The sequence below is a fragment of the Hirundo rustica genome, chromosome 12, assembly GCF_015227805.2.
Source record: "Hirundo rustica isolate bHirRus1 chromosome 12, bHirRus1.pri.v3, whole genome shotgun sequence".
Lineage (NCBI taxonomy): Eukaryota > Metazoa > Chordata > Aves > Passeriformes > Hirundinidae > Hirundo > Hirundo rustica.
Window position 1 is genome coordinate 142,719 of NC_053461.1, and position 21,893 is coordinate 164,611.

Genomic DNA, 21,893 nt, shown 5'->3' on the forward strand with positions numbered 1-21,893 from the left:
AAAAGGGTGCAGTCCTGTGATCGTACCAGCTGGGGCTGGAGCTAGGCTGAGAGAGCTGGTGGTGTTCAAGAGAAGAGAAGGCACTTAGGAGACCTTAAACCCCCTTGCAGTGCATAAAGAGTCTCTAAGATTTAGAGTGGCACTTCGGACAAGGGCCTGGAGTGACAGGAGAAGGGGGAACGGCTTCCCACTACCGGAGGGCAGGGTTAGATTAGATTTTAGGAAGAAATTCTGGGCTGTGAGAGTGGTGAGGCCCTGGTACAAGTTGCCCAGAGAAGCTGGGGCTGCCTCATCCCTGGAAGTGTCCAAGGTCAGGTTGGATGGGGCTTGGAGCAACCTGGGATTGTTGAAATCAGACAGTCTTTAAAATGCTATCGAGCCCAGATCCTTCTAGGATCTTGACAAACAAAGCCATGCTGTGGAGGCTGGACTGCCTTTTCTGGCAATTGGCTTTTGCTATGATTTCAAACAATTAAAACTTGCTTTAGTGCCATCAGTAGCCACGACCATGACCTTCCACAATAAGCAATGAAATAATTTGAAAGTCTGGGAGGATGCTGCTGTTTTTTCTGCTTCATAAGTGGATCAACAATTGTCTTCTTCCTATAAACTGGAATGTTTCCTGGAGGTGTGTGCCCCATTGTTTGCTTACCAAAATTGCTAAATATGTTTCAAAATCAATGTCTTTAAAGTTATATGTTCATGAGAAGGGGGATTGCTTTTCAAATTGACGCATTCAAACTGATAGAAAATAATCATTTTGTGATGATCCTGGCAATGACTCTTTTTTGTTTGTTCATTTTTTTTATTATTATTATTAGTCTCCAGGAGATTTATTAGTGGGAGTTTCTTGTCTCAGCTCAGTCTCTTACTTCTCTTTAGTGATAAAAAAGAAGATGTCTGTTTTTAAAAATCATGATTGGAGCTGATTAATGTTGGTTGAGGGATGCAGGATTGTATGTTTCAAAGGCACAGAAAGAAATAGGAAGATTGATTTCTAGTTAATTTTTTTTTTATTTAAAGATTTGCAGCATCCCTGTTGGCCTTGATTAAGGCATCTGATTCTTTATTCCTTTTTTGAATTTTTTTCTTCATGAAGGAAAACAGCTTGACATTTCACCCAAGGTGACTGTTTTCCTTTAAAGCTCCAGTTCCAGATTCAGGTAGTTACTTATGGCGCTCAGATTAAAAAACTAAATAAATATTTGACTAAGATTTTTCAATGTCTTTGTTGGAGGCATACAGCTTTTTAGGAGCTTTCAGACAGTAAGTCATAAAAATTCCACGTTTCCCAAGGTAAGAGGTTATAAGAATCTTACGGCTGATCTTCTAAATACCTGCACCAGGCAGAGGTATGGGCTTCTATTTTTTTGCATCTCTGAGTCCACAGGTAAATATTGTCTCTGTATAGTTAATTTATTTTTTCCTCCCTAGTAAAATTTTTTGTGAGACGTTTCCGGTGCAGTTCTGTGTCAATCCACCAGATGACACTTGATGCTCAAGGATGAAAACAAGTGGTCCCGCATGAAAAATTCTGTATTCCTATGTTGATTTAGAAAAAAATCCAGAACAGCTTATTTCCAAAATGTTTTCATATGGTACTTTTAAAATTTAAGGTGTGTGTACAAATGATATTCCCCATCCCTTGGAGTGTCCAAGGCCAGCTGGGCGGGGCTTGGAGCAACCTGCTTCAGTGGAAGGTGTCCCTGCCATGGACATGGGCGTGGGACAACATGAGCCTTGAGGACCCTTCCATGATTATATACTCTTGTTTAATAAGCGGTTACTGGTGGGAGCAGAGACCCTCAGAAGGGTGTTTTCTTACCCTGTTAAACTCATCAGAAGGTGAGTAGTTTTGATATTCATTTGTGTGGTGGAGCCCTGGTGCCCTTTGCAGGTTTTACCACAATATCGACTGCAATTACAAATCCTCCAAGCTGGTATGAAATAGTTTACAGGCCACGGTATGCATTTGTCGTGTTCTTTGCTGCCCTCCCCTTACCATCTGTTATCCAAATCCTTTATTTTTCACTTTCTCACTTTTTCACAACTTTTCTTAAAATGTTCATGGTCAACTCTTTTTTTTCCACCTCACTTTTTTTCTCAAAACCTCATAAAAGAATTAGACCAAAACCATAAAGCAGTAACTGAGACAAACTGAAGTTTTAAACTGTGTTCAAAAGAGATTTGAAATTGAACAAGGGGGGGGGGGGGCGGGGTTTATGCATCCCTAATTAGAGGCAAAGCTAAGCAAGCATGACAGATTTATTGATGATAAACCGCAGTCCTGTTTAAACATCTGTGGAAGCTCAACTTAATAAGTGACAGCAGATTACCGCTGCCTCAGATGCAGTTCTTGGGTGCTCGTGGGACTCTGGCTGAGCTGCGTTGCGGTGTGTTTGCAGGACGAGTTCCAGCAATCCTGTCTGCTTGCTGTGCAAAGTTTACTACAAGTGTCCAGAAAATTGCTCTTCTTAAAATCAACTCGTTTCACTTACTTAAAAAAAAAAAAAAAAAAAAGTTCCAGAGTACTCTCAAGGTGTACTACTGAAGTGGGCAAAAGATGCATAAAAATTATTTTCTTTTGGATTAAAGAGGATCTGATCAGCTCCCTGAAGGAAGGCGGAAACTGCAATATTCCAAGGACAACAAAATATTTACCTTAATATGAACGTGAAATTACTTGTGTGGAAAATCGTGTTTTACAGGTTGGGGAAGAGTGGAATGGGACACCAGTCACGGGGTGGTTTTGTGTGGGTCTGTTTTAGTGCTGTTGGCAAACTAAGGGTGGTTTTTTTGCCTCACATTTACACAGGTTTTCTCACTGTGGGAAACTTGGGAATTTCTTGAAAGTGGTGTTCTGCCTTTTCTATCTTCACTTGTGCCCTACTTTTTTTCTTGTAGTACATGAAGTCCAAGTTTTGCTTTGTTTCATAACCAGTACAGTAGTTTTCCACCTTTTTCATACAGAGATCCTAATTTTTCATATTCATTTAGCAACATGGAAGGACATTTCCTTGAGAAAATGTGGGTTGTTTTGAGCCAAGAGTGCATTGCCAAATGTTTGTCTAAAGGATGTCATTAGCATGGAGGGACAAACGATAACCAGCCCAAATCTGAATCTCTTGGCAGCAAGCTACAACAAAGAGCTTTTTGGATTGTCTTGTGCCAAACATTTAAACCTGTGTGTGAGGCTGTGCTTAAAAGAGCAACATTCAAACCAGAAACCCTAGATGCCATAAAATAGGCAAGTTAGTGCAAGACTAGTAGCTTTGTTCCTCCAGCTGGGGTGCAGTTTCATGGCTATTTGAAAAACCAAAGGAGAAAAGTAAATCTTCCTTCTGTAGGTGCTGAGTTAGTTCTGGGTCCAGAGCAACTCAGGCCCGGTTCTGGTCACAAAGCAGTGCTCTTCGAATTGCCATGCTCAGCACCCAAAGTAGCAGCTGGCAAAATTCAAAGAACTGGCTCTCTTGATTTTTAGTTCTTTGCCTGGGTCCCTTCAGCAAAAACCTGCAAAATCTCAGCTGGGAGGTGTTTGAATGTCTGTAATTGATACATTGTTTCATGTGGAAATGTTATTTCATTAAGTGCTTTGGGATTTCTGGGAGGTTTTAAAAAAACACCTTTTGTATAAAAAGATTATTATTATGCCTGATTAATTATGATTGAACACATTCCAAAATCCAAGAGGAGGGCTCGAAAAACTACAGGCTTGAGTTGATTTGGATTTTGCAGAACTTTGTACTGACACAGATTTTGGATCAACGCAACAATGAAATTAGTAGGATTTTGCTGGTTACGTTTTGGGTTTTTTTTATTTTAAAATTTGTGTCTATAAAACTCTAACTTTTGCTTTGGTGTGAAGTGAGATGCATGGATTTGCCATGTCAAGCAAGTGTGCTGCTGCTGGTTCCTGGCGAGGAAACAAGGGCATTTGTACCTCTTAGGCTTGGTAGAGAAATGAGCAATTGAGTGAATTGTAACCTTTTTCTTTACAGCAAAGGATAAATTGAAAGACAAAATTAAACAAAAATACTTTTGCTTTGTTTTTCATGAAAGCATGCATATGTACAGCTAATAACAAAAGCTGCAGAACAACGCTTTGAATGTTAAAGCTCTTTTCATAAATTGGAAGTAGAGCAATAGTCCATGTGAAAATTGCTGATATAATCACAGGCTCTTTGTTACTGTGTAAATTTTTGCACAGTAATTTGTCTTAACATGATTCTTGGTGTTTCTGAATTAATTTGGAAACTAAGTAAGCGAAGGAAGACCTCTGGAGGTCCAGTTGGATGTTTAAGTAGAGGAAAGCGGTATAGCACTCTGCCTGCTCCAGCAGGAGATGCTGCACTGAACCCAAAAGAAACCCGGGGGGGAAGTCTCCTATTTTTTCCCTGTGCTGGGCACTGGTGAGTCTGTGCTTCAGATTTATTAAACCTTGTATGGCAGCAGTGGGATGACCCTGTTTCAGCATGCCATGAAGAGGATTTACTTTCTTTGAAAAACTTGAGGTTTTGCTTGGAAGAACTTTAAACCTGATACTTTTCAAATACACTTACTGCTCAGTGCAACTGAACCCATATGGGATAATACTCTAGTTTTTTTTATGCTTCTTTCATGAAATGCTATTATGATACTAACTTCTCTGCATGGTGTCAGTCTCTGTGTGCTTTGTGTGCTTCTTCACTTTTTTTTCCTGCAGAGTTGTGCATTTTCTTTGCATTGGGCTATGACTAATGTAGTGATTTGCTTTCTGTAGTGCCAGTGATGTTATGCCAGTGTTTTAGTAGGGGATTCCCACAAGAATTCCCCTGCCTCTCCCACGTGGAGGAGTTGTGTGCAACAAGAATACATGTACTTCAGTTATTTACTTTGTGGGGTGGAAGAACAAAGGCTCCTGTTGACTTTTTTTTGTTTGAAACAGTACTACCAGCTCACTCACTGGTGAAGGGAGTTAGCCCTGTCCCAGGAGCCTGGTAGGAGTCTGTGCTACAGTTCCGTTCCTGCTGTGAGACCTTGGCAACACTTTCCTTTTTTTTAAATTATTTTTTTATTATTTTTATTATTATTATTATTATTATTATTTTTTCTTTCATGTTCAAGCATTCTTTGTTTGAACTGTGAACAAAGCCCATTTTTAGTAAGTATTTGTACCGTGCCTATCTCGATGGGCTCTGCTTTCCTTTGGGATTGTTGGGTGCCTTTGTAGGAATAATAAAATTAGAACTGGCCACTGGTCCAACAAGCTGCTATCTAAGTGCTCTCACCAAGAGCAAGCCCTGATGTTCCACATCTCTGAGCTTCCAAAAAACTGTGAAATCCCAGGAAATGCAGACAGCAAGTTGCTTACATTATACATGCATACACGCTTATTCAGTTAATTGCAGAGATTCATTCTCCTCCCTGATGACTTCAGAATGTCACAGACCTCAGCACAGTGTGCTGTTCTTGTGCACTGTCTGCTGTGGGAGCAGTGATAGGGATTTTGGGAAGAAAATTGTCCAGTGATGTTATTTATGGATAGATTTATATTCATATTTTTCTTAAAGAGATGATGAATAAAATTAATCATGAACAATTACTGTAACACTAGCAAACTATGTCTCCTTAAGTTTGAAGTTATTAAAGGGAGTGGTTGTCAAAGTGTATATATGTACTTATATATGTATAATGTACAGATGCATATATACATACATTAAAAATTAAGAATTACATGTAAAATATTAAAAATAATTGGCCTGTCTCATGCTTTTGCTAAATCTGTGCAGTATTATTCGCCATTCAGAGTGTACACCTGTGGTTCTCCTTGCACAAAGGCTACCTTTGTTTTTTGGGTGAAGTCGTGGTCTATTTTAAACCCCGTATTTTAATAATGAAGTTCACAGGAAGCTCAGGGAAATGAGACTATGAGGTTTTGTCCTGATAAAAACAAAACTGGAACCTGCAAAGTCAACTGTGAATAAATGTGCACGTCATAGTTTATGGTTTCAGCTTTCGAGTTTTGTTCTTCTTTTCTAAATGTTTTGGAAGAAATATACATCTCCCATCAGTGACCTCATACAAATAAGTTCTATTTACTTTCAAAGCACTTTCTGACAATGAAAATAAAATGAAAGTGGGAAAAAGCACTTCATGCCTTTCATATTTGTTTCTGATAGATTTCATTGAATTGAACTTCCAGCTTCCCCTGTTCCCTACTTCATGCTGGCTTGGTTCTGGGTTTTCTCTTGGTGTGGTTCCAGAGCAGAATACTCTGGGGACACGCAGCCTGGGGATGAAACTCAGAAGTGTTTGTGCTTAAAGGAATAGTCAGCGCTGCCAATCTGTTGTAGATGATGATAATAGTAATTATAACCTATTATTAGTACAGAGACATTTAATACACTTATTGAACATGTGGTATGAAATGGCTGGATCAAAGGTCTCTAAAGACCCATTCATGTAGCTTTACTGAGGTGGGTTTTTTTTGTTTTGTTTTAGTAGAAAAATTAACCAGTTTAAGTTGGTGAAGTTATTTGGGTGTTTAACCTTTTTCTGCCACCATTTAAACCATGCACGTGATTTAAACTTCTCTCTTTATTTTTACTGCAGGTCTTAATGGGGGGGAATTTCCAAAATAAGTTTCAGAAATTTGTATGACCAAGGCAAAAATTTTGGTTTAGTTTGTTTAAGACTAAAAGAGCAAAGGTGCTGAGTTCTTAAAGGAATACATTTTGGCGGCAGAGATGATTGACAGCAGAGGTACTTCCATTTTCTCAAAAGTTACTTGGTTTTCAAAAGTTTCTCTTGCAACAGAACAGTGATAAAACCCCCTTGTTGTCTTAATGTCTTTAAGGTATCTCCTAGTGGATTGGAATGATCAAGCTTTAAATTTGCAGTGCCCCTGTAGTGATTGCAAATGCAGAGGGAAATAATAATTAATGAACACTGTTTCATATGGCTTTTTTAAATTGATATTTTAAAGCAGCCAGGGTCTGTAGGGTAGCACCTGTATGCCTTATTAGTGTATATGAAGGATTTTTCTGCTGCTATTTGAGAAGGAAATGCTGGGTGTTAGCAGAGATGGGCTTTAAAATGTTGAAACTTAAGGAGAATTGTGAAAAGTCACCTTTTAAAATAAAATCACTTCAGTTTCCTTTCAGGTGACTTGGACTTGGTTGAAATATATGGCAAACCTGTATTGCTTACAAAAGTACCCTGAGTGTTCTGCCTTCCTAACCAGTTACCTCTGCACAGAAGAAAATTGTAAAAACACGTTGCAAACCACAGTGTGTCCCTGGGTGTAATGGGGTAAATCTCCATTTCCATGGGCTGGTGTACCATTTCACCTTTAGTGATGTTATTTGGGGACCGGATAATGTGATGCACTTGTGCAGCTCTCAGACAGATTAGTAATTGTACATATTTTTGTTGTTTATTTAAAAAATATTACTCCATTCAGAAAAAAACAAGGCTCTTTTGCTTGCTCCACTGTGGCTTGAGTGATTCATTGCATCTTGTTAGGGTTTTTTAAAATTTTATTTTTGGTGCATGCAGCTACTGGTAGTATGAATATACAGCAGCTCAAGTGTCTGCATCAGATATCAGTGCTGCAGTTAGGCAAGCTGACTTTTCCTTTGTTTCATTGGCAGGTGAATATAGTTGTCATAACATAAAATATAGAGTAAAGAAATAATGGATATCAACTTGTTCCCTTCTTTGCTGGGTACATGATTTGAAGTGATAGTTTGTCCTTAACAATGTTGTCTTTTGGGTTTTTTTTCATAATTTTATATCTGCTCTTCCCATAAGAGGTTATCAGTCATCTAAAAGCTACCACCAGCCATGAGGCTGACTCTTCATTTCTTTGCACATGCACAGGTCTGATAAAAAGCTTCACGAAGATTACAGGAAGATCATGTAATAATTAATAGCCAGTCATTTGTCAGTTTTGTTCCATTTATTTTTTTTGCAATAAAAAAGACTAAAGTCTGTTTTTTCTCCTCATCTTTGCGCATCTGATACCTTGCCTTGTTACTAGGAGACGAGGTATGATTTGTATGATGTGTGTCTTCCCCTGGAGCACAGTCTTTTTAGCCACATAATCACAGGAATGTTGGCTGGTCAGTCTGTTGCTATTTAGCTGTTAGAAAGTCTAAAACAGTGATGCTTTTTTGCTTGTTCAGGGAGGCTTCAAAGGAGTCTCCTGGCTGCTGTTTCCAGACATGCCCAGATACATACATTTTTTGTATACATATAGAAATAAATATATTCTTGACTTTTAATAATCAATATATGCTTTCCCTGCAGTTTCTTGGCCTTCAGCTCAGCCTCACTGTTTACCTTTGTCTCTCCCTGGCAGCTGCCTTTTAAAGAAAAGAATGATCAATCTGAGCTGCTCCCTGGTCTTGTTGAGCTTCTCTGGTAGCTGATGGTGTGGCTTTTAATCTGGTTTCCTGAGTAAGTGAGATTTATGCTTTGTGCTTTCTGTCCCTTCTTGCTCCTCAGGCTCATTTCAGAGTGGTCAATAAAAAGGGTAAGGAGCTATACAATATTCTATTTTTTTCCATTTCCTTTCTGTTTTTCCAAAATTTATTAGCCAGATAGACTGGTCCCTAGAGAGGAGACAAGTGGGCAGAAGCATCAAGATGGCAGCTGCCAGCTGGACAGTGGACATACGAGTTCCTCCAGACTAGCCCCATCCTGCACTGGTTGGTGCCTGCTGGAGCTGGGAGTGGGGCACAGTGGAAAGCTGGCATGGTGTGAGAAGATGTGGCCAGAAACATGTTAAGGCCATGCCAGGTGAGCCCTGCTGCTCCATGGTTTTGGGTTGCTCTGGTTTCTGGCTGTTCGGAGTTTTAAGCCCTTTCAGCCCTTCCCCATTGCTTGTGTGTAGCACCTAGTGTTTTATAGCAGTTTGCCGTGTTTGCATTGGCAGATTTAATTCTGCTCTTCCTTGACTTTGCGTATGAAGTGAGATTTTGCTGTGAGTGAAGGTTTGCTGTTGGCAGTTACAAAGACATAATGGGGAGGCTACCTGTGGGAACTTGGGAAAGCATGGAGAGTTGTACTGTGTGATCTGGGTCGCGTGTGATCAGCAAAACTGATTTTTATTGTGATATCACAAAATCAGATTTTTGTTTAATTTGTATTAGGGTTTTGGATTTGTGGCCTTGTAAAAAAATGTTGAACTCGTATTTGGCTGAGGAGGAACACAGGTGGAAATATGTGTTGGACTTTTTGCTCACTGCTTCACAGGGAGATGGACCTTCCCCTAGGATGACCTCCCTGCTGGTCCAGGAGGGGTTTCTCAGCTCCTGGGCCAGCAGTGTGTCTTCTAGGGATTTTACGTGTGTAAGTGTAATGTATTAGTTCACCTTACTGCTGTGACGTGTTGCAAAAAACATGTTTTCTTACTTTTTTTCTTTCTTTTAATTCACATTGGGGCAGAAATTGCGAGTGAGAGAGGAGTCAGAAAGGGACCTGGCCTAGGTTACTTCTCCCTTGGTCCCACTTGGGTAGAAGATATTAAGCAGTTCTATTGGAGCTCTGGGACCTTGGTGTCTCCTTTTCCCTGATGTGGGACTGGAGAGATGACGGAGCTCCAGGCGGAAGGCAGCTGCATGAGGGCTGGCTGGAGCAGCTGCAGAGCAGCCAGCGCCGGGGTTTTCAAAAGAAACTCCAAAGCCTGACAGGTTTTTTCCAGCCTTGTGCCCAGCTGGCTTGTAATTGTTCTCACAGTGTCTCTACCCCAGCTTTACTCTCTCTTTTTATATGGCACACAAATTGCTTACCTCCTTTCTTTTTGGCTTAACTTTCTAAACAAGCGCATTGGAAATGATAAATAAATAAATGGTGGATTTTGGAGTGAATCACCTTTAGCTGCTGTGCTTTCAAATCAAAGTAGTCTTTGTGTTGGTGTGGACTTCTTGGTGTCCTCTACAGAGAGGCTGAGGAGGGAGAAGGACTGGTTAATGTGCCAAGGCAGAGCTCTCTATTCATTAACTATTGTTTAAAAGCCTTTTCTGTGTGCTCAGAGACAGTATTTGGACAATTTTTTGATGTGCAAAATTAAATTACATTGGTAATAGTCAGTGGTAAACCAAGGAACTGCGAAAGTTGCTTTGTTTTGTGGCAAATATTGGAAGTGAGTATTGCACTTTGATTGGAGCATTGTGTTAATGTCACTGTAGTGAGCAGCTCCTACCTCTTTCTGAGGTTGGAAAAGACCTCCAAGATCATCAAGTCCAACCTTTGACTGAATCCTGTGATGGCTGCTAAACCGTGTCACCAAATGCCATGTCTGCCTATTTTTTGAACACTTGCAGGGACAGTGACTCCACCTGTTAGCCTGTTCCAATGTTTAACCATTCTGTTTGAATGAAAGAATTATTCTTAATATCCAAAAAATACTACTACTAATATCCTAAAATATTAATAAATTTATATAAAATATAATCAGTTCGATGAAATTGTATTGGCTGTTCTCACTGGGATTTTGGTGCCAGGCTTCCACATCCCATAGATTATTTTGGTTGACTTTCTACGGGGACCCTGACAAGACCCAAGGAGGGACAGGGTGGTGGTGGTGTGAGTCAGGATCTCATGGGGGAGCACTGTGGAGCAGTGTGCCACAGTGTCCATGCTGCTTTTGTTGATGAACTTTTCTCAGTTCCACAAGGGACAAGAAGATCCTTGAGGTGATCTATTTTATGCTGTGTTTTAGAATAGTTTGTAAGAGAAAGGCTACCCTGTATTTTAATGATAAGGTGATGCTCCTTATCAAGCCTTCCTGAAACTAGTTCCTCCTTGCTACAGCCTCAGCTCTGCAACAGGTTCATCTTTGTCAACCAAGTTTTAATTGCAATTGAGCATTAATTCCCATCTGTGTAAGTTCTAATATGTAAATAAAGTTTCTTCAGCTCCTCATTGGAGGGATCTTACACCCTACTTGTTTCAACCAGTGTCCCCTCTTGGGGAAGTGTCATGCTTTTCAACCATGTGAAATTTGGTGCAAATGAAAGGAAGTGCAGGTAAAACTATAGTAGTGATAGTAAACCACATTTTCTTCTCCTGGACTACACTCCCACGCAGTCTGGCTTTAGAACGCAGTCTGGCTTTAGAATGTCTCCACCGAGTAGCAGCAATTGCCATCAGCGAAGCCCCCTCCCCTTCCCACATTTATTTCCATGGTAACCTGGAGAAGGCATTCTGCAGCCTCAAAACTACTTTTGCTCTTTCATCATGCAAGCCGGCATTGTCAAGGGCTGAGTATATTCCTTTGAATGCATATTAAAAAAAAAAAAAGAAAAAGCCTGAATTTGGCTGGGCAATTTTTATTTGGGAGGCCCTGCAGCGGGAAGGAACGGGCACCCTTCAAGTGACCTGGTGTCCGCACATTGCTTAGTAAGGAAAAAACAGTCTTGCTTCATTAACTGATTAACGGGGAGGGTGGGGGTCATCAGAATGGTCTGTCTGTGAAGCGAATGTGGTGATTTCCTGAGTGCTGGGAGGTGGGCGGGCGAGGGGCAGATGGCTGGCCAGGCTGGGCTGGCGAGCTGCTGGTAAGCCTGCATGCTGTGATCTATTCAAATAGCGCTTTCTTGTGCAGTCTGTAAGGCTCTTTCAGGTATCATGTAGAAAATGGTGTCTTACTAGATGCCTGCTCCTCGACTGTGTTATGCATTAGTCTTTTCCTGTAGAAGTGGGGGGGTTTGGCGTGTTGGGCAGTGCTTGCTGAGTGTGAGCAATATAGTGCTGGGCATTAAAGAGCAATTTGCTCTTTCCATACAGCTCCATAATGAGCTGTATTGATTTTATGCTTTTTAAAATCCATATTTATGTAACATTTGCATGTAAACGTTGAGAGGATTTTATTCTTTTTGAGCTGGGTAAGGCTGTTTGATTGCTCTGTACGATAATAGCAGCATGTGGAATGCATAGTACTTGGTAGAAGAAAACCAATTGCTTGCAAACAGTGTCTGCAAATGGGGTATGAATTAAATGATGTTGTAAGTAATTATTTTTTTAAATAACCTGAAAGCAGAAATCTGTCTGGTCCAAGTGTGGTCAGAGTCTTATATGATAAAGGGATTGGATGGATCATTACTTTGAATTTTCTGCTGATGTCTGTTTCCGTGTTGTCTGAGTACCTGATTCACAGTTCAGAAAAAGTATTGGTTAAAATATTTCAGAGGTGATGCCTGATCAAAGGATTTGGTTGCCATTTGATTGGCTTGGGACAAGCTGGCAGTATTTTTTCTCCTTTCTTACATTATTTGGTTGGGAATTTTAGGTGAAAATGTAGCTTTTCTCTAAATGTGTCTGAAGTACATAAATGACTGTGAAGTCACCATGACAACGTGGGGACCTGGATCAGACTTTCCTTCCATGCTTTTGCTTTCGAGTTATTTAAAAATATTTGTTATTTAGGTATTCCCTAAGGTGTTTGGGGAGTATCTTATAGCTCCTGTTGCTACAGGACTTTTAATGATATCCAGCTCTTAAAGTAGATGATGTGTGCAGGGCTTTTTTGGATTAAGCTCAGTCAAATATATACAGTTTGCTGTACAATTAAGGGGATCTAAACAAGGACATGAGCACCTCCAGCAGGAGTTAAGGATCCACCTTTCCTGCAATTTTGGTGTTGCAGATCTGAAAACTTCTGCTGAACTCTTCTGTGGTCCTAGTATTCATGTGTGCTTGTGGTGATCCCATGTGGGACCCAGAGCCTGGAGATTCCTGAAAGTTATGTCCAAGGTGTAAGAGAATCATTGTTCAGAAGTGCCTGGAGTTAGGGGCAAGCTCAGGGACAAAAAGAAAAAAGACTGATCATGGTCAAAAAACAAACAGGTCTTCCACCCTTCTTTGCTAGGGGGTGCTGGGTGTACCTCTCAGGGAGGAAGAGGGTTTTGCGAGTTGTGTTGCTGGCTGTTCCTCTGCACTTTTTGGGGCGTAGTGAAGCCATGCTACCCTAGGGGAGTCAGGTTTGCGCTCAGTTCCTCTCTTCATCTGAGGCATTCAAATTTCACCACTTACAAGTTTTGGAGTGATGAACCCAAACTGTGAGAAGTTGGACCATACCGGGCATTCTGAGCTCTCCTGAAGCCCTGGCGCTATTCAGAAGGGAATGAAAGATTCCCCAGGTTAGAGGGGGTGTGCAGAGAAAGCAGTAGCTGCAACACAGTGAGTAAGAGGCTTTGATGGGGAGTTGTGGAGGGGCAGCTGCCACAGCTGCGGGCACATGTGTGGAATTAGATGTGCTTATTTTGTGGTTAATATTTTTGGGGGATCCAGCTTAGGAATCTTCTAGAAGAGTATTTACTTTGGGGAGGAAACATCTTACCTGGACATCTCTCCCTGGCTCTGTCTTCTGCCTCCTTCTGGCAGGTTTTCTAGGGTTGGAGAGGTGTTTGTTTCATACCTGTAGCAGCAACCTATGTAATTGATAGTGAATTTGGTGGAATAATGAGTAGTACTAGATGATCTGTGGAGGTGACGTTTCAGTGTCAGCAGAGGAGGGTAATTATATACTTCTCAGTTATCATCATACTTCTTGATGAAAAAAACCTCTGTAATTTGGGTAAATGAAAGTAAAAATCATTGCAGTTGTCACTTGTGCCCATCTAAACTTGGAGGGAAAGTACGTCTGTGACATCTTCTGAGAATGTATGGATTTATTTGCCCTTGTGGCAGAGCTGTATGTTTCAGTACTGAGGCAATTGAAAAGTAAGTACAACATGACAGTGACTTTCACCTTATATTATTACACTACATCTCGACATGAGGATGTGAAGAACCACACATTTTCCTCTTGACACCCATTAATCTAATCTAATATCTTATTTGATGAATAACCGAATTACTTCTTTTAACTTGGAAAAACGTTGAGTTCTGTCTTATGCTGGAGCTGAATTTTCAAGTAATACTTAAAATAAATTTTCTGTAGCTGTGTAGGTTTATCTCCTTTGACAAACTGCATGTCTATGTGATGTAGCCTATTTTCCCTTTTTCTTAAAGTTACCTGATGTTATAATTTTGAATACAGAAAATGTGCAGAAAGTTTCATGCTTCAGAAATTCATATCAAGTATCTGAGAAAAGATTTCTTTTAAGCCAGAGGCTTTCTGTTGTGTTTATGTTCTTAGCTGCATTGCTGTTGCTTTGCAAGAGGTGAGATGTTCAATAAGACTCTAAATGGGCTTTCTAGAACCGTTACTTGTGTCTTTCATGTCCTGCAGCACTAGTTGGAGCTGACTTCCTAATAATCATGGATATTTTGAAGACTACCTTTAATCTTCAGGTAATTTGTTGAATTTTCTGAGGAAATGGTTGCAAAATTCAATGTCTTACTGACTTTTTGCAGGGCTCTGACCCATAAGTCATTTCTCAGTGACATGGATAGTTCCAGTTTGAGGAGTGTACAGGTTTTGCCCTGGCCTTGAAGGCATTGGTTCCTAAGGGCAGGGCTTTCTAGTCTTATTTCTCTGTAAAATGTCATTGAGCATCCATGGTGTGATCTACATAGAAATGATAATGGTGAGCTCACAGTGTGTATATGTCCCTGGGGAGAGTGGCAACTCCTGCCTGCTGTCCCTGATGCCCAGGTGGTGGTGACTCTTCAAAGGCTTGTTTGCATCCTCTTTGAACCCCAAAACTGCTTGAAGCCTTTGTCACTTTCAGGTGATAAGGCAATCAAATTTAACAAATTTAATAATTTGTTTAAATATTTTTTTTGAAATGTCATAACCCAGTAATTTTAATTTAACATTATCATGTGTATTTCCAATAGATTGCTGAGTGGATTGGAATTTTATGCTGTTAAATGTTGTTATAATTTAAGTTCTTTAGTCAAAGAAGACAATATATTGTTATGGCTTTTATATAGCTTTTTTATTTGTAATTCTGAAAATGTTTTGGAATAAAATATATCTTACTATACAGAGGAAGGAGGAAACCTAGTGTATAATACAGTTTAGAATCTGTGATAAATTGAATTTTACTTGATATCAAGAAATTTATGTAGTTTTCATGGCTAGAATGAATTCTTTGATGGAACTGTAATCCAGCTGTCGTAATTCCATCATCAGATGAGGCACTGAAATGAAGTATTTGGAGAATATCCCTGGTTGGGCCTCTTATTCTGAAAACTGCCCAAGTTTTGTGTATGCTATGTACTTTGGCATTCAGATGTTTTTAAATTACAGGTACAGAACTGTAAGATTGCCACAACACGTATTGGGTAGCCGCTTGTATTAAATGCAAGAAGAACTGGAGGTTGACGCACTTAATGTTTGCTACACTAAGCCCAGTTGCACGTTCCTATTATCAGATGTGTCCCCTTGTGGAAGATTAGTGGAAGATGAATGTAGTAGTCCTCAGCAGAATGCATCTTGTGCTCTATGCCTCTCTCAACATATATCTGTAATAGGGAATATTGTCTTTTTGTGCATCTGGGAATCCCAAACTGGCTGCTCTGAGGAGAGGAAGAGGGATCTGTTCAGTCCAAGAATGGTTTTGTAGATAATTGGGTTGGGAATGCTGTGGGAGTTACATTCAAGTATCCGGATGGGAAAAGAAGGCGCACCATGGTGAGAAAGAAGAAATACTCTTGGGTCTGTGACTAGAAAATTGGAGAGATTACCAAGGATTTTCAATTTGTTTCTAGTTTTATTCTGGTTGTTTTATCACAAGGCCAGATTGGATGGGGCTCTGACCGGCCTAGTCTAGTGGAAGTTGTTCTTTCCCATGGCGGGTGTCGGAACGAGATGGTCTTCAAGGTCCCCTCCAACCTAAACCATTCTGTGATTCTGTAACTGTGCCTCCTGCAGGGAACAAAATACCTGATTCTTCCTGACCATTAGTGCAAATGAGCTTTTTAATTAAAAGCCACCTTGAAGCAATTGTTTTGCTTGACAAGTCTGATTTTTCCTTTGCCACAATCCCATTCTCCCATTCTGAGAACACAGCTTTAGCCAGTGGATACTGGATCTCAGGGCTGGGTGTGTCTCCGTGGAGCGTGTGCAGGAAGGCTGAGAGGTGAGGCAGGTGCACAGGCGAGGGATGGCCCCGTGGCACAGTGGCACGGTGGTCCCGTTGGGGTGCGGGTGGAGGAGCAACAGGGCTGCGTGCTGGGCTGTGCAGGACAGGATGTGCACCACAAGCTGTGCGCCGGGCCTGACTTAGAAATTGCCAGAGCTGCAGCTGTCCTGTTTGCTTCTCTGAGGAGAGCTGTCCCTCATGAGCAGGGCAGATGGGAAGACGCGGCTGGTGCAGACTTTGCATGTATTTATGAACGCCAGATTTGGATATGGGGGGATGACACTTGAGTTCTAAGCACCTCTCAATTAGCCTCAGTTTATTTATGAACTAGGATAACATGGCTTAAGGTGCCTTTTGAGCAGTAGCTTTGTGTGGTGACCATCATCATCACTGTGGTGACAGTGTTTTGAGGGGTCTGCCCGTCATATGCAGAAGCTGACCTCAGTGCCACAGGGGAGCATGGGTAAGGACTGTGCGGCCAGTTGGTGTCATGATCAATGACAGTCATTGAGTTGGTATGTATCAATCATCCCCAGAGTGGAGCAGGGTGGCCAGGGCATAATCAGACTTACTACAATTCGTGTGTGCACGTGCTTGGTAGTTTTTGGGGTTTTTTGGAAGGGCTATGGAGGGGGCTCAGTGTTGTTTGCTGACACCAGCGTGGTATCAAGGAAGCAAGAAGTGTCCTAGGCAATTTGGAGATGTATTAATGTTACTGCTTTGTTTTTTATTGATGGGTGCTAACTCAGGTCTTCACTTTATATGTAAAGATATTGCTCTGAAAGGTGTCTTGTTCCTCTCCTTGTGATGTCGGCAGCAGTTAAAGCTCTCTGAAGCCAATATGCCTTAATAGATCTGAAAAAACTCCAGCTGAACAAAAATTATTTATGCACAACCTATTCTAAGCAGCTGATAGGATTATGATGTCATTACTAAATTACACTTTCACTGATTAAATACTGTAAGAGCTCAAAATTGTAAATTCATTATAAGAGTTATTTATTGTCTGCAATAATCTTGTAATGATCTTTTATTTTACTGTTTTTCTTCTACAGTGAAAATTCTTTGCATTTTTCTTAATAGCATCGAAATTTCTGTAATGGCTTTTATTTTTAAATCCCTCCAGTCATCCTTTCCTAATAATGTAGCTTTGCCAACAAGCATACATTGTATGCATGGATATTTTTCCATTAATGAAGGAATAGCATGGAATAATGATGCAGAAATTATATGGAAACCAATAATTAATGAAACAGTGACTACCATGCAGTATGTGCTGTTTTATGCAATATAATTTTAAACACGAATATTCAGACATGCCATGCAAGTGGCATAGGTTATAATTATCCATGTTAGCTATAGATATATATTGGAAAATGCTAGTTGCCTGTTGTATTTTATACTCTAAGTTTACACTCTAAGTTTAGTTGAGAATTGAAAGCTATCACCTAAGCAAGAGACAATGTATACTATTTTCACAATAATAATTTGAATGCCTATTTTTGGTTAATGGTCTGATTCTGGAATTGTTGCCTATTTCTGTTCAGCTTGAGCTTCCAATTTCTTAAAAAAAAAAATCTTTTCAAATAATTTTTGGCAGAGCTGTAATTTAATTTTGAGATTAAGTGTTTCTGTTTGGGTTTGTTTTTTTTTTTTCTTTAGAATGAAGATTTAGCAGTCATTCACAAGGATTTTAAAGTTTGTGAATGGTAACTGGGTTTTTGCAAAATGTCCTTGCTTTTCACATTGTAGTGGCTATGGATTAGATGAAAGTGCAATTATAGATAACAGGAGAGATGAAATAGCTGCTCTAGATGTAATGAATTAACTGAAATTTTGTTGGGAAAACAAATCCTAATTGCTCTTACTCCAGTTTTTCTCTGTACTCTATATTACAGGCTTTATATATAGTTTATATTAGGCCTTTGATCTGGTGTTACATTCTTGGTAGCTTGTCAGGCTGAAATAAAGGATGCTTTATGCTATCTCGTGACTGGGATCCAAAATACTGGAGCTGGTTCAGTGGTTTTCAGTCTCTTCCACGTTATTTATCTGTGCATTGTTCCCATGGATACCTCTAACTTTTCCTTGGTTCCTTTTCTTGCTCTCACTTTGGACCTTAGAAACTGTGGCTCACAGAGTGAGGAAGCATTGATCTAAGCTAAGGAAGTGGTTGTGCAAGGGAAAGACTGCTCTTTGCTCTTGGTTCCTCCACCTGCAATGTACTGAATATGTTTGTGTGTCCCCCAGAGCTGGAAGACATGTGGAGTTTGACCTCAGGAGCGGCTCTGGGAAAACCTGGGTTTGTAGGTCACTGCAGAGCCTGACTCTGCAGAGAAGGGTCAAGATTTTGTTCTCTAGTCAGCTGAGAAACCAGTGCAGTGTAGTGTGGACCTTTGGTCAACATCATAGGCTGCTCCAAGCCTCCAAAAAGTAGTTACTCACCGTGGCTAGACCCCTCCAAGGCTTTCCTTGGGCTGGATTTGCAGTCACTGTGTGGGATTGCTTTGTTCCAAGTACAGATATGAGGAAGAAGCATGGGACTAGGGATGCTTTTGCTTTTAGCCTTTCAGCGCTGTCCAGGTTCTTAAAAGCTCTTCCAAACTGCGACTGTGCTTTTGTGAGCCCATGTGACACTCGATCATCCAGTCCACAGCAGAGACACCACAGCGACCTGTTTGCTTCTCTCCAGTTGCTGCCTATGCTCTGCTCATCAGTCAGAAATGTTTTGTTCTGTGTCCTTTTCTCAGTAAAGGGCTTATTTTTTGAGAACATTATTTATCGATAATTTACATTGTTATTTTGTTACATTGGTTTTAGAAGGGACAGAAATCTTACTATAAATGTCATATGTGTGTCCATGCTTGGAACTAGTCGAACAAGGTCCTGAGAAGCCTGCTCTGTGTGGTCTTGCTTTGAGCAGAGGGGTTGGACTGGGTGACCTCTCAAAGCCCCTTCCAACCTCAAAGACTCTGCGGCTTGGCCATTTTCTGTCAAAGCTTTAAACTTCAAGTAGGGTGTTTCTGAGCCACACTGGGAGCTGAAATATATTTTCTTTTAGTGATTATTGTGAAATTGTTCTGGATTTTGAAATATGCAGCTCTGCTGTCAAAATAGTGACAAAATACTCACTGTGCTTTTCAATAATGAAATTGAATTTTCTTAATTTTTGCAGTGGGGAGTGACAGCACATTGTGATCACACAGAAAAGCTAGTCCTGCTCTACAAAGCTCACTTATGTGGCAAAGAACCTGAGCTCAGTTTTACCTACTTTTATTTAGTACACAAATAGACTTTTAAGTCAGCAAAGGCTAATTATTGGTTTACTAACACTAATGAAACAATTCAGCATTATAAAGAGAAAGCCAGTTGATTGGAACACTGTTGGAGATGAATTATGTTGTCATTAAATCTTAAGTGGAGGGTAATTTTTACTCATCTTGCTGGTTAAATGAGAGCTTATACATTGCAATGTTTGGCTTTAAGATGCACAGGCACATCAAACTGAGCAGAGAGAATCCTTGCATTTGTCATTAGGAATAACAATTTAATAAGCTTTCAGTAAAAGAAAAAATGAAGCACATGAAGCATTTTTTGACATGATTTTGAATGAAGACTGGAATTTGCTTATAGGACTTGATTAGGCTGTTTCTCGTCATTGTGTCTTTTAAATCATGGGAAGGTGGGCAGTGTAATGCTTTTTCTGTTCTCCCCTCTTTCGGCAACTCACCAGCTCTGGGAATTGGAGATGTGACACCTTTCTCTTTGTTCTTGGGAGAAAATCCCAAAGACAGTAAATCACCCTGCTGCAGGTAACCTGAAAGGAGCAAATTGAGATGTAATTTGTAATTTGTTTGTAGAATAAATCTCTTTAGGTTTTCACAGTAATGGATTACTCTGGTGTTGCAATTCCTGTGTTAAAGTAGTACAGATGTGAAGTTGCAGGTGTATTTTTAACCTGAAATAGTTCTTTAATTTGCACAGTCAGTGTAATTATAAATTAGGACTCTTTCATCATAATGAAAAACCTTTTATTTGTCAGGGGAAAAAGAAAAAAGCAAACTCTGTGCTCATCTAAGAGGAAAGTCTCAGGAATACCGAATAAAGATTCTGCCTGCCTCCCTTCATCATGATCCCGTGTGTGCATCTTAGAGGACAGTCATCTGACGTGGGCATCTTAGAGGTGATAGAGACATCTGACATCAGTGAGGGCTCTTCAGGCTGTCAGGCAAACTGGTAGCTTCAGCTTGAGAAATCCCTGGTGAAAATGCATTTAGAGTTGCCGCGATACCCTGCACCTCATGCTCAGCTGCCTTTGGCTGATCTCTGAGGACACTGTAGAGAGATCAGTTTTAATGTGGGATGTTCCCTCCCCTTCTGGGACACCAGGAGGTGTCCGTGGGTAGACATCCCTGCATCATGGAGCCAGACTAAAACTGGAATCCAGAGTTAAACTGAGTTAATAATCAGAAATATGAGGTGCAAAGAGACTTTCAATGGGGAAGAGGCAAGAGGAGGAAAAGATATGTTGAAAAGCTGCTGCTGTGCTGAAGTACCCCACAGTGGTGGTATGTGGGACTTGTCTTGTGAATCAAAGAAATGGCCCTGCTTCTGCTCACTTGGCTAGAATGAGAACGATGAGGGTAAAATTATGATGAGAAATACTTCACTATAACTAAAACTTCCTTAGAGAGAATTCTAGTCTATTCCAAGTGCTTACTTTAATTTTTAGTCTGTGCATGTTATCGGCCCAATACTCAATCCTGAACTCAGGAAAAAATTAGGGAGAAAGGCCCATTATCTTCTATCTTAAATGAATCCTTTTGCAAAAAAGCAAAGCAAAACATGATCTTACAAATTAATGAATTCTGGGTTTCATGTTAATTGTAATGAAATATATGAATGATAACCAATTCTCCTCTCCCCTTCTAAATTAGTCACTTGCAACTACTTAAGATGGACTTTGATATCTGGATTTTGGCATCTGCACCTTGGCCAGTGCAGGAATTAAGTCCTGAAATCTCCTGCTGCAGTTAAACGAGTTGCTTTGCATTTCACCATACAAAAGTAGGACAAGACTTGTATGCACCCAAGAAATGAGTCTGGCTGCTCATCCCTTCTTGCCTCCCTTTCTCTAGTACAGGAACAGTGTTTGACAGCACCGTGTGATGGCTGATTCTCCTGATGTGTGCTGTGAGCAGTGTTCTGGCAGGACTTTTGTCTCCTGCAATGTCAAGCTGGCTGATACCTACCCCAGGCTTCTTCTCCTTTACTTTGTCACTCTTCATGCCTCAGTCTTTTTATGTCATCTAACCTGCTTTTCTTACTAGATGGAATAGTCTTAGGGGTTTTTCTCTTCTACCTTTGATCTTGTGTCACAGAAAGTTACTGCGGTGGTTATTTCAGCCTAATTAAGCCATGCCATTTGAGAGGAAAAGTTAGCTAAATGCTTCTTCCAGAAGAATGAGATTTTCACAGCCTCTTTGTTGTATCATAAGAGTTTGTAACCGCCTTCTGTTTATGGGGATTTAATGTTCAGTATCCCCTAATGTCTACTCTCTGTATGTCAATATGGAGAGCAGGCCAAATGTAAGTATTGAGAAGACTACGGCTAAATGCAGGAATTTGCTTACCAGTGAACAGTCTACAGGCCCAGACAGAGAAATTAAACATGTTTTTTCAAATTGGAAATATGTTTCCTATGTGCCTTGTGGGAATGTCACTGGAGGCTTGAAATCGTAATGCCAAAGTTTGGGACCAGGTGTGTAAAGACATGCCCAAATTTTGAGGTGTGATAGAAATGCTAATTAAAAATTACTGGTGGGCACATGTATGTGTCCAAGTCAGCTGAGAGATGAAACCCCAGGCCAGACT

The 21,893-nt window shown here is 40.4% G+C and overlaps 1 protein-coding gene across 5 annotated transcripts in view; it reads left to right on the plus strand.

The window, feature by feature from the left end:
* The window catches only part of FGD3 (FYVE, RhoGEF and PH domain containing 3), an 89,224-nt gene that overhangs the window by 16,462 nt on the left and 50,869 nt on the right, over positions 1-21,893 (plus strand). The window contains exon 1 of one of the 5 annotated variants that reach the window (XM_040076203.2): positions 11,300-11,385. The exons of the other annotated variants lie outside the window; for them this stretch is intronic. The gene's annotated coding sequence lies outside the window, so the exon portion shown is untranslated. Of the gene's footprint in view, positions 1-11,299; positions 11,386-21,893 lie in introns of those variants that run through there. 5 annotated transcript variants of the gene reach the window in all.